Source organism: Lemur catta, chromosome 10 (genome assembly GCF_020740605.2).
Source record: "Lemur catta isolate mLemCat1 chromosome 10, mLemCat1.pri, whole genome shotgun sequence".
NCBI classification, from domain to species: domain Eukaryota; kingdom Metazoa; phylum Chordata; class Mammalia; order Primates; family Lemuridae; genus Lemur; species Lemur catta.
Window position 1 is genome coordinate 16,330,840 of NC_059137.1, and position 16,428 is coordinate 16,347,267.

The following is a 16,428-nucleotide window of genomic DNA, read 5'->3' on the forward strand; positions in this document are numbered from 1 at the left end:
CACTCCTTCTCCTGATTCTCCTCTTCATTGTTACCTTCTATTTTTTCAAGTGTTTTCATGTGTTTAAATGCTATGTCTCATTTAACCTTTATAATAACACTCTGAAGTTGGAATTGTTCTCCCCATTTTCTCAGTGAGGACATTGTGGCTGAGAAATGAAAGGATTTGCTCCATGGTATACAACAGGTGACAGCATCGGGTCTCAAGCCCATCTATGTCATCAGCTACTATAAGTAATGTGCTTTCATTGAGCTGCCCTCCCTTCATCCACCAGTGGAAGGCATTGTCCAGCCATTAGCAGCTTCGTGGCCTCCCAGAGTCGATGTTGATTATTGCTTCTTGGTCTGCATTGTCTTGGGCCATGCCAGTCATTGCAAGTCTTCAAGTACTTAGTCACGTATGCTCTGTCGTCAATCTCAATCCTGTACGTGCCTCAGTGAGAAAGGCATCCATCTTCCATGTTCCAGAAGATGTTATAAATGGTGTCACTAGAAGGCGGATTCTTAAATATCCTTAACAATCTGCATTTTGCTTTCTTTCTTTATCTGTCAGCATCATGAATATCTTCCACTCTTCCAGGGCTTTCTGGCTGCCAACATCATAGCCTCTTAAAATAGTAATTTAACTTCACAATGCCTTGGCAGGAAACCTTAGCTTAGCATGTTTATTTGCACCCTTAGTTCAAATGCTGCTGACACCAGGACCGGTGGTCATAGAATAAGCTACTTTCTAACTCTGAGCCAAGAGCCAAGATCTTATGTTTCTTGGGAATAGAACCATCAAAGCCAACTCTGATAACGGTAGCAATTTTAAAAGCAGCTCAGGAAACTGGTGTAGAGGTAGCATGACTTGTGACAGCTAGATGTTGATATTGCAGTCTCTCTGTGTGTGTCTCCTGTCTCTGTCCTTGTATCTCTTTCTCATCACTTACATACACACACACACACACGCACACCTCTGCATGCATAAAGAAAGGAGTATTAACCATGGTTAGAACAGGTAGGAAGGAGAAGAGCAGTAGATATAGGAGAATAAAATATATATATATACACACACACATTTATGTACATATAAATATAAAATAGGGGAAATCCAAGGCAGATTTCTACTTCTCTAGCAATGGAACATGAGCCCAGATATGATCTTAAGATGATGTACTATCAGAAGATAATCTGGGTGTGGAGCTTCTATCTAAAAATGGAATGGGGAACACATGTAGCCAATAAATGTATAAAAACAGACTGTTCATTTTCCCTAGTAATCAAATAAATGAAAGTAGCAATGTGATGCCATCAAATAGCTTTTTAATTTAATGGCAGCATCCAGTTTTAGTAACAATGCAGGAAAAAGGACAATTTCATGTGGCATTGGTGAAAATCTGTATTGAACACAGCTTTTTATCAAATGTGACTTTCATTCTTTTATTTAAAAAACCCCAAAAATTGTTTATTGAGCACTTATTCTTTGCCAGACACCGTTCTAGCAGCTGTGAATACAGCAGTGAATAAAGCTAAGTCCCTGCCCTCTTGGAGCTAATGGAAAAAGAAGATAACATATAAATAAACAAGCAAACATATAGTGCATCAGATGATAGTAAGTGTAACAGAAGAAAATAGAACATGATTAGGGGGCTAAGGCGTGTGGGACAGATGGTGTGGTGAGGGGGGCTTGCTGTTTTATGTGGGTGGGTAAGAGAAGCCCTTGCTGAGATGCTGACATTGGAGCAGAGATACGTGGGAAGTCAGCGATGCGGCCAGGTGGATATCTGGGGGAAGAGCATTCCAGGTGGAGACAGCAAGAATAAAAGTTCTTGAGGTGTGACTGTGCTTAGCGTAAGGAGACCAGTGTGGATGGAGGGAATTGCACAATAGGAAGGAGGAGAGGAGGAGGAGAGAGCAGGGATTGGGTCTCGACCTCAATTTCTGTCATCTCTATTTTTATCTCTGTCTCTATCTTTATCTTTATCTCTATCCCATTTTTTAAAAAGAAGACGCAAATACTTCCATTTTAAAAAACTCCCCATTCTAAGAAGTCAATTAATTAGATGTGCATAAGTTTGTGAAGACGGAACTTTATCAGAATGTTTGGAGAAAAAAGAAAAACAAAACAAAACAAAAAACAAAGAACATAACAGAATACTCCACAGTCCTGAAGAATGAGATTAGGGAAGCACATTTATACATCGGAAGGTGGAATGAAAACAGAGTGTATCATCTGTGAAATGGGGCTGACCACAATACCTTCCTTAAAGCTTTGCTGTGAGAATGGGTATCACATATAAAAAGCACTTAGCAACGTGCGTCATATAACGTAAGTGTTCAATCAGTGGCACTCTTGACATTTAACAACATCAACATTATTTTGGTAAAATATTAATTTAAAAAAGCATAAGGCACGATATTTCATTTATAGCATGACTGTTTTATATGATGCACCTCAATATTCGAGTGGTTATCTTTGGGTGATGAGTCATGAGTGAATTCCATTCTCCTTCATGCTTACCTCTATTTCCTAATAACTCTTTAATGAATGTGGATTTCTTGGGCAATCAACATTTTAATTAGTAGGATGTGGGGGATCAGTGAGCAATTTGTGGTAGGAACAGGAACCAAAGCAGAGGAGCCTGCTTTAATTCGGTCTTCTAAATTTCTAAGTCACTCATCCATCCTTAATCAAATTTAAATGGATTCAGGTTTTTTTTCTTTTTCTCGTTTGACCTTGGCCTGAGCAATAATACTCACAAAAACTGAAGATTTTCTAAGTGACTTGTACTTTCTAATACACATAAAAGTAGCTATCAGACCCTTAAATGACAGCTGTGCCTGCTGTGTACCACTTGGGATAATTTCACGTGCTGATCGTACTTTGTGTATCACAAATTGGAAGCACAGAGTTGTGGCTCCCACCCTGGTGTCAGGACACTTTCACTCTCATGCTGTCTTTATGTTTAATTTTGGTTAAATAACATCCCTTCTACAGGCCTCAGTTTTTTTCTGCCTGGTAAAATGAAGGCTGAGATTCAGTAGAGGTTTTAAGGGAACCAGTGCAGCCGACCATGGCAGGAGGGAGGGGTGAGCAGGTGAGACTGGATCTCTGACGATCCCCTCTTGCCTCCTGCCTCAGAAGCAGCTCCGCTTTATCTGCTATGCTTTATTACACTTTTGTATAAGATTTGAATAAGAGGCTCTAAGCCTTTAAAAATGACTTGAAATCATTGGTTTAAAGTTTAAATGGTCTCTAAAGTGGATTTATGGGCTACAGATTTTGTGCTAGATTAAGTCATTGTACTGAGCTCTTTGGGAGACCAAATATGACTAAGACACATCCCCGAGGCTTTAGTGGGAAGAGAAGGCAAATGTAAGACTGTGGCTTAGTCACCTTTTTAATCACAATGCTTGGCGTATAATTGCCATCAACAGATTAAATGAATTGAAGCAAGTATGTGCTATATTTAAGGCAGCCTCTTATAGAAATGAAATATTTGCATAGGAAACCTAAGGAGAAAAAAGCGTGTTGGTTCAAGTTGCCCACGAAAGGCTTTAGGCAGGCAGTGGCCTTGGAGATGGGTCTGGAAGGATCCGCACTTCTGGAAGTAGAGAAAGAAGGGCATTCCAGGTCCAGGAAATAGTAGACACAAAGTTAACTATCCTAAGCTTGTGTCTCCCTTTTATCACAGAGCCATGGAATGTTAGAGCTGAGCTAGAAGGGGGTCCTAGGAGCCATCATATGCAATTCTTTTCTTTTTACAGGTAAAGAAACTAAGACTCTGACGAGGGGGGTGGGCTGTCTTGGCAAAGGCCACAATCTTCACGAGTAGGAACACTAACCCTAGGACCCCAGACTCCTGACTCCCAGACAGTAATCATTCCCCTAGCAGAGAATTTTCATGTCATTTTCCTTGGTGCACTAGTTCCTCAAAAACTGAGAAAAATGTGTTTGTATGGTCCAATAAATTTGGGAGATGATTCGTGATATGCTTCGTGATCTGCCCTCTTCTTGGAAATTATAATGTATACAAGCACATTCAAGGCTTTGACAAGGCCCAGAGTGGAGGAAACTTTAAAAATCTTTAACTCAAGCTTTCTCAAAATTATTTGACCTCAGAATTTCAACTTTCTATATTTTTCATTTAATTTTTGTTAATATCCTATATAGCATACTTTAGGAAACCCTACACTAGACAAATCTATCTTCCATAGAGAAATCAGAATATTATTTGTGTGGAAAAACTTTGTATACACAATTGTGATGTTCTATGTTATTTCAGAAATGGTGACCATATTAAGAAAATTATCAAAGACTAGGAACAGGGGAAGTTTCCCAAGTTTAATTTTTATCTCTTTCTCCTTCTCTGTCTTCTTCCCTCCCTTTCTGCTGACCTATCTTCCTTCTTTCCTTCTGCATGTATCATCCTTCTTTCCTGCTCTTCCCTTTCCTTTCTTCTTCCTATCTTCTGTCTCTCATTTGGTTTATTCCTGCTTTCGTTTCATCCTTTTTCTCCCCAGAAAACCTTTTTTTTTTTTTTTTTTTTTTTGAGGAGCTACTATGTCCCAGATTCTGGACAATCTCTGATTATGAGGACATTTTCCTGATCTGAAGCTACCACCAATCTGATAAGAAGACAGATGTGCAATTTGAGAAAATACAGAGTAGCTGGTGCTGAAGTTGGATCATAGGCAGCGTGCTGGGGAGCAGAGAGGAGGTCTGTGTGTGTGAGCTGTGAAGGTTGAGCAGCCGGTCGGATAGATGGGGAAGACCATTTCAATGGAGAGTGGTGGAGGAAGTGGTTCAGCGTGACTAGGAGCAAGCTGGAAGTGAGGCTAGAAAAGTAATCTAGGGGTAAAGCCTGTGAGGCCTCAGAATTCATGTTAAGTAATCTGAGATTAGAAAAGTCTCCAGCACAAATCCCCTTGTTGGTAGCTTTTAAGACAGGGATTGACTTGATCAGATCTGGCATTAAGAAAGACAAGGAGGTGGCTGGGGGAGGGGAGAGGGGAAGCCTGGAGGCCCTGTTGCAGGTTATGGTGACGGTTGAGATGACAGATGGAGGATGTCCTTCTAGACTAGGGCAGGGGCAGGGGAGTGGAGGCTGGAGAAATGCTGCGATGGGGGGGGCGGGTCAAGGGGAGAGGGAGGGTTTAAGGATGACTTCCTCCAAGATTGTTCCAGATCTAGCTAGGCCTGCTCTCTCTAAATAGTGCTTCCAGAAACAGCAGGGTCTCAATTATCTCACCGTGGGCTGTGAAATTCTGAAAAAAAAAAGTTCTCAAAACAAAATTAAGTTTAATTTGCTTTAATTGAAAAATAAACACATGCCATGTACAGCACTCTCAAGAGGAGGAGAAAGGGCTAGAAAATGAAATGAGCCATTGGGTGTAGAAGGCCCTCAATTATTGGATGGCCTGGAATGGGCAGTGGTATTGATTGAGAAAATAAATTCAGAGTTAAATTCAGGAACAGAAAGTATGTGCCCCCTATGCGTTGGTTTTCTTAATCTCTTATGATGTTGTTATTTTTATTATCCTTAAGAATGTTATAAGGCAGTTGTGCAATAAAGGAAGGTGCTCTGAATGTGGAATCAGACAATTCAACCCTGTTTCTGTCATTTTAATTATGTGATCTTTGCTAAGTTGTTTCATTTCTTAGCCTCAGGCTACTTATCTGTATAATGGGGATAATAATCTATACATCATTGGATTCCTGTGAGGACTGAATAATTAATATACATGAGAGTTCTAAAGTACTGTTAAGAGATGATGGAGAAGGATAAAGAGAAGGAAGGGATGGAAAAGAAGAGGAAAAGGAAGAGTACTACTGTGAGTCTGGCTGACTCATTCAACCACAGCGTTCACAGAACACCTTCTATGTTCAGGCCTGTGCTAGATGCTGGGGATAAAAAGGCAAGAAACAGCTTAAGCTTGCCTCAGTGGCACCTACGTTCTACCAATAAATATCCTCAATCCTTAGGCCATAGAATGAAGTCAGAAGAGAGGATTGGGCTAAGGATGGTGTTTGGAAAGCCTTGATGTGTGCTTTAGAAGCTCTTCTCTCTGCTGGGCATCGTTTCTTTACACAGTCGCTCTGCCTTCCCCTTTTCAACAATTTAACCCTGACTCGGGCCCCTCCTGTCTCACAGAGAATCATCTGGCAACCTGATCTTTGTACGGAGGTGATGGTGACTTGGAATTGTAAGGTCTAACGTCAGAGTCTTATAATATTGGCATCTTAGAATCATAGTTGTAGAACTTTAGAATCTATCAAACCTTAGAATCAGAGAATCTCAGAATAATAAAAATTCAAAGCCAGAATCTCATAGACTCATAGAATGTAATATTCATGGAATATAAAAATCAAATCTTAAAAATTGCAGAATCATGTAATTAGATTTGGAAGAGAATGGTATTTTGTAGCTATCTGGTCCACCCTCCTTCCCAATTCAAGTAAAATACTAATATAGCATTAAAATGTAAATATTCTTGATTATAAGCATATAAGAAGAAATATTCATGAACGATATATAATGCTTAATAGCGCTAATGGTAAACGCATTGGTCAGAGACACTGATGGTAAAGACAAGTGGAGCTTATAAAAGTCCTTGGTGGAGTGACTGTGGACTTTACTGACACTAAGACAAACACTTATCCTGAGTAATAGAAAGCTTGAAGCAAAATAGGATTAATGATTTTGTTCGTTGACCGTCTCTGCTGTAATCATTCATGTTGGCCAAGTCTGTCCGTGCTGTCATGTTAGAAAATGGTCCCCTGAGTATCAGTCTACTTTGTTAGGACTGTAAGCTTCAGAAGGGTAGGCATGACATGTAGCTCTATATGATTTCTATAGGGTTTCTGGAAAAGTGCTTTGCATAGCTGGGCGCCGTGGGCATACAGTCTGGCTGTGAGTCTGGCTGACTCACAAGTCTGATTATCTTTTTCCCCAGAGCTTCCTTTTGTGTACATGTGATGAGCTGTTGTTGATCGGCATTCTTGCTTGTGTTTACTCTGAAGCATTGGCTTGTATTGTCAAGACTGTTTTTTTAAGAACCTGGCATCCATTTTGTATGGGGCAGTTGTTTCCTTTGCATTCCACATTCTCTCATAAGACCTCAGATCTGATCGCATATCTTGACGGATACAGGAATACCCTGGTTTAGAGAAGTGTGTAGAGGGAGTAGAGCTGTTTGTTCTGTAACATGAAAGCTCTGTGTATGTGTGCACATGTGTGTGCTGCTCACATAAAAGCTGAGTTTGGATGGTTTTTACATTGAGTTTAAATGTATTTATGGATTCCTCAGTGCATTCATACATGGATAAACTTGTGTGGAAATGAATGTGATTATGAACAGGTAAGATATGGCAATACGTGTGTGGTTCTTGACACACATTTGTTGAGCATCTACTGCGTTTCTGACAATGAAGTATGTGCTTTTGTGGATGCTAATATATTTGATTTTACAACTATGAAGTAGGGAATCATGTTTTTTTTTGAAGTAGTATCAATTAAAGCTCTTAGAATTGAAATGACCAGGGCTGATATTTGAAATGGAGCTTATATTTTTGAGTGTGCAGGTGTGTGGGAGCAGGGGTGTGTGTGTGTGTGCGCGCACACACATATTCATGGATATGTGATTGCATGTAATCCTTTTGTATATGCATTTCTTAACATAGGTGGATACATATATATAGATATATGTCTACCTCTCTCTCTATATATATGAATATGCTTGTAGTAAATATGTATGCATTCATGGAAACCCTCATCATCCAGCAAAGCAAATCTGTGTGGCTGGTCTTGGGGACTAGGTGAACGTGGACTATGTGAGCTGAAGGGGGAAAGCATCCAAGGGACAGAGGATGGCAGCTTAGTAAAAACTCATCCACATTACTGACATGACTATGTGCTTTTCAGGGATTCTATACCACAAGTTATTAACCCCCAAGAGCTTTTGTTCTCCAAGTAAGTATACCCAGGCCCTGTCTAGACCCACTGAATCAGATTTTCTGGAGTAGGGCTCTAACTTGAGTGTTTTGTTGAAGTTCCCCTGGCAGTTCTGAAGAGCGTCTCTGACCAAGAACCTCTGCTCCGGCAGCCTTTATCCAGACCGGTAGTTCCCAAGTGCTGGTGTGTATCCCCCCACAGGTTCGACATTGATTGACAGGCAGGATCCCAGCCTCCAAGGTCCTCGGAGGAGCCTTACTCAGCAAGTCCGTAGTTTGGACCCAAAATCATTTAAAAAGCACCGAACTATGTCCATTTCAGGTGATCCTGAGAATGCGGTTTGTGAATTGCTCATCTAGACAATAAAATAGTCTACAGAGATAGAAGAAGAGGGAGCAAAAGGAGGCAAATGCCAGAGGGTGTTCATGGCGCAGAAGCTTTAGGAGGAGAAAGAGGTAAAGCACTGGGAGGAAAGGAATGCAGAGGAAGAGGAAAGTAATTTCTTGAACTCACACAGGAACAGAGCTGGGATCTGAATCCAGGTCTTCCTGCCTATGTGCTTTCCCCTCTTCTGCGCTTCCCCTTCACCGATTCCTATGCGGGGGGCTTTTCTCTGGCTACGACCCAGACCCACATAAATCTCAGGCAGTCTGACACCCAGCCAAGCACATAAACATTCCGCATCCACGGCGCTGATGCTTGGAGGGGCTGAAATAGAACTTTGCAATTCTCCTTCACTTTTAATTAAAAAAAGATTTAGGCCAACCCTGGGTTCCCAGTTCTATTTAACTGAGACTGCTTTTAACCGTTGCTGTATTTTCATTGTTGCAAATGTGACGCACCGATCCATCTTCCTTGTAACGCTTCTCGGTTTCTGCTCCATCTGGTGAAGAGAAAACATTTGCAGAAATCTCTCGGCTTCTCTCCAAGCGCTGAAACTTCAGTGGTAGCAAGGAATGCAGTGCAGGAAATAGGGCTGGCCATTGGTGAAGGCAAGAGATTGGTAAAATCTGTTTCCAATATGTTTTTGATTATCATTTTTTCAAACTAACAGTTGTCCCATCTATCCAGCCAGTGCCATTATGTTCCCCTGTGTGTGTCTAGGAGTATGCTGGGCCCCCACGTTTTGTTTTTTCCACTCTCCGTTGCAATAGAGCCATCAATTCTGTTCTCACTTTTGCCTGTCCCCTATTCTTACCAAGCTCCTATGTTGGGTTTTTTCCTAATAAACTGTCATTAGTTCTTATTCACAACGACTATGTTTTTGTGTGGAAGGGGCATTGGAAGACTTGGGTTCAGGTCCTTTCTTTGCCATGTTTTAACCTGGCAAACAATTCAAACTCTCTGAGACTGAATTTCCCCAGGAGGCTGTGAGGGTCAAACAGTTTAATTGAAGCACAAATGCTTTGCAGATTGTGAAATGCTACACTCACACTACACGTACCAAATCAAGTCATTCACTTGTCAGCTCATTTTGTTTCCTTATTTATTTATTTATTAATGGGTCATTTGCCCGATGAATTACTATACACCAGCCCCTGCTTTGCTGTTTGTGATACTGAGATGAATAAGGCAAAGTCCAAATCCTCCAAAAGCCCGTATATTTGACAGCATAATAAATATTCACATACAGTAACAAATAGGCTGTTGTTTCCTCTTCCTATGAGATCAAGGATTCTTCAAAGAGGGGATGGCCCTGAATTGAATATTAAGTAGAAAGGTGTTGCTAGATCTAGAACACTGATAACACAAAATGCTGGGAAGGATGCAGAACAACAGTAACTGTCATTTATCGCTGGTGGGAATGCAAAACGGTACAGCTACAGCTAAAAAACTAAACATGCTCTTACTGCAGTATCTGGCAATCAAAAAGCACTGGAAACTTATGTCCACACCAGAGCCTACACACAGATATTTATGGCAGCTTTATTCATAATTGCCAAAACATGGAAACAACCAGCATGTCTTCCTCCAGTAGGTAAATAAATAAATTGTGATATCCAGATATTATTCAGAGCTAAAAAGAAATGAGCTCTCCAGCCATGAGAAGACATGGAGGAAACTTAAATGCCATCACTACATGGAAAAGGCTGTGTACTATATGATTCTGACTCTGTGGCATTCTGAAAAAGGCAAAGCTATGCAGACAGTAAGCGGGATGACAGTGGTTGCGAGCAGTGGGGCAGAGGGGAGAAGGAGATAAATAGATGGAGCACAGAGGAATTTTAGGGTAGTGAAACCGCTCTGTGCAATACTATAAGGTGGTTGCAAGCGTTACACGTTTGTCCAAATCCGTAGAATACACAACATCAAGAGTGAGCCCTAATGCAAACCATGGACTTTGTGGTGATAACGATGTGTCGAGGTAGGTTCATCAGTTTTAGCAAACGTACCACCCTGTTTGGGAATGTCGATACTGGGGGATGCGATGCATGTGAAGGGCTAAAGGTATAGGAGATATCTCTGTACTTTCCTCTCAATTTCGCTGTGAACCTAAAACTGTTCTTTTAAAAAAGTCTTAAAGAAAGAAAAAAAAATAAGGGATTTATTTGGTTTGGGATGCAGTAGGGTGAGGAGAGCATTCCAAGCAGAAGGAACAGCTTGGGGAAAAGTGGCCAAGGGGTAAAACAGATTGGGGCTTGCTGACAATATCTGCAGGGAATCTGGAAGGCACAGGCAGAGATGCTGGGCAGGGAGTGGAGAGAGGGATGAGGGATAATGAGGTGAAGTGACAGCAGATACCAGTTCACGTCTAGAGGTGGGAGAGAGCCATTGATTAAGGTGTAAGTAGCCTAATGGCAGTAATGATAGCTGCCTGTTACTGAACGCCATGTGCCAGACACTGTGTTAATGGTTTACCTTCATCATTTCACTGAATGCACAAAAATGTAAGACCCTGAAAAAGAGGTACTGTTTGACTGATGTGCGCACTGAGGTTAAAGGAGTTGACATGACTTGCCCATATAGACAGTTGGCCCCACAGCTTGAGCAAAGCCTATCTGCTTGCTGTCTCTGCTCCTAATCTCCTCTTTGTCCAGATTGGCATTTTAGGAATATATGGATAGCCTGGGAAGGAGCTGGCCAAGAGGGAAAGGCTGAGCAAGTAGCAGATTAGGATTACTTTTGAGGGTAATGAGATCCCTTAGGACTGTAAGAAAGAAGTCAGTTTGCTGGTGGGATTCCAGGCATAATTCTGAGACTTTTCACGGTGATTTTTTGGGACAAGAGTGAGAGCTTCCAAGAAGTAGGTTTATGTGGGCAATTATCTGCTGCGCCTGAGGGGGAGGTGGGAATCTCTGAGGGAGTTGGGCCCTCTGGCTTCTGTTAATTAACATCCTTTACATTGGATCTAGTGAGTTCTGTGGAGATACCTAACATTTCTGGATAATGTCATGGAAGCTGCCTTCCTTGACAAGGCACCAGAGACAGAACCCCAAAGTGAAAAGGCCATAAAACAACCCATAACCTTTATTTTTTTTTCCTTGTACAATTATATTTTTATAGCATTTTAAGTTCCTTGAAGGGAGAGCCATGGAATCATAAGCTCTGTGGTCTGAAATGTCTTTGGGGTTTTTATTCTTTTTCTCAATTTGTGAATACCAATGCCTACACCCTCTCAATTCTATCTCTTTCTATTGCTGCAATTTCTGCCTGATTCCCCCCAACACACACACACACAATGTATGTGCCTCTCTGTGCGATCCTCTTTTGGTCAACTCTTGCAGGTTGATGGCTCTTAAATGCTGGATTAAAATTCTGTGTTAAAATTTGAAGGGCAACCTTTTTTTTTCCCTTTGGAATTATGCCCTCTCTATTTCATGTTGGTGGTTAAAATGTACTTTCTCTTACAAAATGCTGGTAATGGCAATTGTAATTTCTGTTTTGTTAAATGCCCTTTCCTAGAACAAGAAAATGTTGATAATTTCATGTTGGTCCAAAACACCCATTTTACAAATTTGACTTAACCATAGAGTCCAAAATGTTGATGTTGATGCTATAAGTCACACAAAATAAGTTTATTTCTAATTCCACATCTGACTCCAGAATACTGTTATCATATCTTTGTATTTCATCATCTCCTGTGATACCTTGGTAATGTCTTGCCCATAGTAGGTCATCACTAAATATGTGATAGGTAAGTGAATCTCCAGGCAATCAAAAATGTATTCAGTACTTTTTATACATTTAGGCCTGTTTGATGTGGTAAAACACACACTTTATAAATACACTTAAGTCTGACGCAAAGTTTATAGTCAAGGTTTCAGATCTGAGTACGCTTAATGGTTAGGAGCTCAGGTTCTGGAACTGCCCTGCCTGGGTGTGAGTTCAGGCTCCCACTCTAACTCTATGACCTTAAGCAGGTTACTTAATAATGTAGTGCCTCACTTACCCTGCCCGTAGAGTGAGTGTGATAAAAAACCTCATAGAGTTGTGAAGATTGCATGAGTTTAAAGATCTTAGAATAGTGCTTGACACATAGTGAGTGGTCAGTAGATGTTAACTCTCATCAGTGCTTACACATCAGAAGTGGTGGAGCAGGGAGTCCAGGTTGGCTTGGGTCAGAAGACGTGGATGCAGGTTTTGGCTTTGCCACTTATTAGACGAGTTAAACATGGAACAGTCACTTAACCCCTTTGTGTAAAATCAGATGCAGAACCAACAGTAAGACTTTAGAGAAAGCTAATGTGCCTAGGATGGGGAAGTTGAAAAAGCCTCCATGATAAGGAAGCTTAAAGGATGAACAGGATATTGCTATGAAGGCAATAAGATGGGTGGCCATAGAGGTGAACTCACCTATAGAAAAGATTTGGAGCCACTGCCTTTGCTCTTTCTAGAATGTTCTTTGAGAAATTCATAACATCATTCATTTCTTTTGAGATGGGGGATACTGAAACTCTTACAGCAGATGGGGCATCCTTTCCTATAGAGACACCCAGAAATAGTAATTTCCATTCTCCCCAGAAATTTACTCCCATGATGAAGACCTTCTTATCAGAAGGGAGTAGATGAAAAGATGAAACTAAAGCTGAAAATGGAATTCAGAGAACTTAAGTTGTGAGAATGATGTTGTTCAGGGTCTGGAATTGTTATCAAGCGTACTGAAGACAGGATCAGTCTGGTAAGGGTTTCTGCATGACGTGGTGCAATCGATGTGTGTGTGAATATTCGATGAGACAGGGGGTGTGGGTGCTTGCGGCTCTCAGGAGTTCGCTTGTTGCCAGAGATTAGGCTGCCATCTGGATACTACCTGCATTCAAGATGTTGCATGGATTCTTGTTGTTTTTCAGAAGTTTGTCAACGTCTTTTATTTATTTTCATGCAGGGAAGAAGTAAATGCTAGAACATTAAAATTATGAGAGGGAGCTGATCATGTTGGGAGTAGGGCAGGACGTCTGAAGCTTTATTTTTTTATGTGCTTAGGAGATCTTGGTAAGCCAATGCAGGGGCTGAGTTTAAAAGACACCAGGCATGAGCAAAGGATGGAGAATGGGTAATCTGATTCAGTACCCAATTTAGTGAAATAAAGGTATTTGCACATTTGGATGGTAGCTATGGCATTTGAAGTGAATGTGTGGCCTCAGAAACTGGGAGGCAGGTTTATAACCTCAGCACTGGGTACTGGGTAAGCATTTTAACTAGAGCACCTTGGAAATCCATCCATCCACCCACACGTTCATTTATTCATTCAAAGAGCTTGTGAGGATAGGCTGCTCTTTGTACTAGACGCTGTGGTTAAAATGAGAAAGTAGATATGTTCTGCTCTGGAGAAGTTTAGTCAGTTGATAAATATAAGTTGTGCACCTACTGTGTGTTGAATGCTGGTAACATAAAAGTGAGCAAGATAGCACGACCTTTACTTTTAAGGAGCTTATAGTTCAGGAGAAAGATTAATATTAAGCAAATGGATTATGAAAGTCCTAGAATATGTATATATGTATTTTGCCAAATAATAATTTACACGTATTGAGCATTTACCATGTGCAAGGCATCGCACTAAAACATTTCAGATGCACTGTCTCAAATAATTCTCCCTGCCACTCTCTGAAGGAGGTAGCATACAATTATTATCCAAATTTTGTTTATCAGGAAACAAATTAAAGGGCGTAAAATATGTTACTTAAGGAAACACAAAGAATCACAGCAGTGTGGAAAACAAACTGAGGTCCACTGACCCCAGCCCCTTTTCCCCAGCTATTCTCTGTTTTTATCAGCCCTCCAACATGCGGTAGGGGCTCTGGGGAAAAGAGCAACTAGCATGGTTGTGACTGGGGATGGGCAGAGAAAGGAAAAGTGTGTAAGCTGGGACCCTTAGGTCTAGTGAGAATTGATTAGGAGGGCACGTCAGGGAAGAGCGTTTCAGGCTGTGGGAACAACATGTGCAAACACAAGGAGATCTGAACCATCACAGACAGTTGAGGAAGAGTAACTCGCTCTGAGAAGCAGGTGGTTTGAGGGCAGCCATGAAGTTGAGGTTAGAGAGGGACATTCTAATCCCTCTGTATAGCACAGCCTCAGCCAGATAAGACCACCTCAGACTTCAGTATCTGCCGAGGATCACTGACTTCTCAGGCACTGAGTGAGGGAGGAATGATTCACTGACCTGATTAGGAAACACCCTAAAGAGGTGACGATAAAGAACGAGGAAGCAGGCATTAAATGCAGAAAGATGCGCTTCCAGGTTTAAGAACTCCTTGGAGGTGCCAGGGGTGGCTGTCAAACAAGGTGCTGGTGCCGTGCAGGACGAATAGACAGAAGAAACCAGATCCGCAAAGTTAAATGTAAATGCCGTGACAGTGGTAAATCCGATTGGCAAGTGGGGGGAGAAATGCTGCCTGGTGCCAGGCGGGGAATGGAGCAGTTGTTAAGTTCAAGGTTTATGACTTGAAGAACGTGACCCATATAGCCGGCTTTCTCTTACTGATGTGTTTTTAATCGGATGTTCTTCTAAAATTCACCCTTCGCTGACTCCATATCTGGCTCCCCGGAGGCAGTGCGGAGCAATCTGTTTGCATCTGCACTTTATACAGCTGTGGGTCCTTCTCCCGTCACACCTGGTAGGTCACGTCTTGGACACAGCACAACAGCCACAGTATCATTGTGCTGAATGACCTGGAGGAAATTCAGCTCGACGCTGTGTCCTAATAATAATGGAAGCATTCAGTGAGTGCTTGCTATGTTCCAAGCACCTTGCTCACTGCTTCACATGTGTTACTTGATTTGATCCAGGCCATCAGCCCAATGTATTACATGAATCTCTATTTTATAGATATGTAAACTGAGGCAAAGAGAAATGAAGCAACCTGCTAAGGTTGAATAGTTAATAGCAAACCTGAGATTTGAACTGGGGGATGTCTCAGTTGCAGAGCCTGTGGTTAACCTCTCTAGCATATTGCTTGCTTGCTGTTGTGCATGGATTTTCTAGCACAAGCGTAGGTAGGGGCAGTTTGGGGCAGTGTCATAATAGTAGTTATGTATTAGGAACAGGAACAAATATAATATCTGGCCATTGCTAATACCATTGAGTCAATTTTTGCTTGCAAATCTCCTGTTATATGCAAATCACCTGGCATTCACTAATCAACCGTCGTCCATAGGGAGAGTCTTACTGGTCTCCTGTCTAGAGGTCTTCCAGGTGGAACCTTGGGTCTAGCTCAAGGCCATGACACAAATGCATGTAAGGCTCCCATTATGTAAGGACACATAAATGGAGTTTTTGGCGGGTGATATAAAAGTCTTGAGGTAATTGGCAGATTTGGGGTTCAAATTGAGCAACTAGCATCTGACTCCAAAGTCCTTGTTATTATGTGAGACTTTGTATATGCCATTCCCCTCTCTTTGTTTCTGTTTCTTTGTCCATGAAATAAAGGAATGGGATTAGATCAATGTTTCTGAAATGTCACTTTTTCAAGTACCACCTTAACAATTTCTGCTGTCTTTTTGTTCCATCTGTACAACCTAATATTTTCCTTTGCATCAGTCTACTTCTTGTTTAAATGCAAGCATTTCCATAGGAGATTTCATATCAGTGCCACAATTTTTTTAAAAAAAAATGTTATTTGCACTAAACAAATAGTAACTGTATGAATAAATACAATGAAAACACAAACAGTACAATGATATATTAGTTTATATTCTAGCTTACATAGACAGCTATATTCTTGCCTATTCAAGTTTCTGATTTTCAAACCCGTCCTCTTTGTGTTAAAAAGTAATATAGATAAAGCCATCACAAGTCAAAAATGCATTTAATACACCTAATCTACCAAACATCACAGTTCAGCCTAGCTTACCTTAAACATGCTCAGAACATGTACATTAGCCTGCAGCTGGGCACAAGGGTCTGGCAACACGGAACACTGTGGAGTATCGGTTGCTTATCCTCATGATGGCTCGGCCAACTGGGAGATGCAGCTGGCAGCGGCTGCCCAGCATTGCCGGAGAGTATCCTGCTACTTTCTGCTAAATGTGTATCCCTTTCATACCTCCTAACG